The sequence below is a fragment of the Arachis ipaensis genome, chromosome B6, assembly GCF_059453495.1.
Source record: "Arachis ipaensis isolate K30076 ecotype BB chromosome B6, ASM5945349v1, whole genome shotgun sequence".
NCBI classification, from domain to species: Eukaryota; Viridiplantae; Streptophyta; class Magnoliopsida; order Fabales; family Fabaceae; genus Arachis; species Arachis ipaensis.
This window is the reverse complement of record NC_142441.1, coordinates 84768588-84769629: the sequence shown is the minus strand read 5'-3', so window position 1 is coordinate 84769629 and position 1042 is coordinate 84768588. Positions and strand designations below refer to the sequence as shown.

The 1042-nt window shown below is 40.8% G+C and overlaps 1 non-coding gene across 1 annotated transcript; it reads right to left on the bottom strand.

The window, feature by feature from the left end:
* Nucleotides 1-670: 670 nt before the first annotated feature.
* LOC148561598 (small nucleolar RNA R71) lies at nt 671-778 on the bottom strand. The gene has a single exon (XR_015886344.1). It is a non-coding gene; the product is annotated as a small nucleolar RNA R71 (small nucleolar RNA).
* Nucleotides 779-1042: the final 264 nt, after the last annotated feature.

Below are 1042 nucleotides of genomic sequence, written 5' to 3'. Positions count from 1 at the left end.
CCTTTTTTATACGTTCAAATTCTCCTCCATCTACCTCCTCCTTCTATTCTTCTTTTCCTCTGACACCTCAAGGAATCTCTATACTGTGACATAAGAGGATTCCCGACTTTCTTGTTCTCTTCTCTTTCATATGAGCAGGAACAAAGATAAAGGCATACTTGTTCAAGCTGACCCTGAACCTGAAAGGACCTTGAAGAGAAAGCTAAGAGAAACCAAAACACAACTCTCTCTAGAGGGCCTAACAGAGCTCTTCAAAGAAGAAGAAACAATGGCAGCCGAAAATAACAATGCCAACAATGCAAGGAAGGTGCTTGGTGACTTTACTGCACCTACTCCCGACTTCTATGGGAGAAGCATCTCAATCCCTGCCATTGGAGCAAACAACTTTGAGCTTAAGCCTCAATTAGTTTCTCTAATGCAACAGAATTGCATGTTTCATGGACTTCCATTGGAAGATCATCATCAGTTCTTTGCTGAGTTCTTGCAAATCTGTGACACTATCAAGACCAATGGGGTTGACCCTGAAGTCTACAGACTTATGCTCTTTCCTTTTGCTGTAAGAGACAGAGCTAGAACATGGTTGGATTCACAACCTAAAGAAAGCCTGAAGTCTTGGGAAAAGCTAGTCAATGCATTCTTGGCAAAGTTCTTTCCACCTCAAAAATTGAGTAAGCTTAGAGTGGAAGTCTAAACCTTCAGACAGAAGGAAGGTGAATCCCTCTATGAAGCTTGGGAAAGATTCAAGCAATTAATCAGAAGATGTCCTTCTGACATGCTTTCAGAATGGAGCATCATAGGAGTTTTCTATGATGGTCTGTCTGAACTATCCAAGATGTCATTGGATAGCTCTACTGGAGGATCTCTTCATCTGAAGAAGATGCCTGCAGAAGCTCAAGAACTCATTGAAATGGTTGCAAATAACCAATTCATGTACACTTCTGAAAGGAATACTGTGAATAATGGGATAGCTCAGAAGAAAGGAGTTCTTGAGATTGATACTCTGAATGCCATATTGGCTCAGAATAAAATATTGACCCAACAA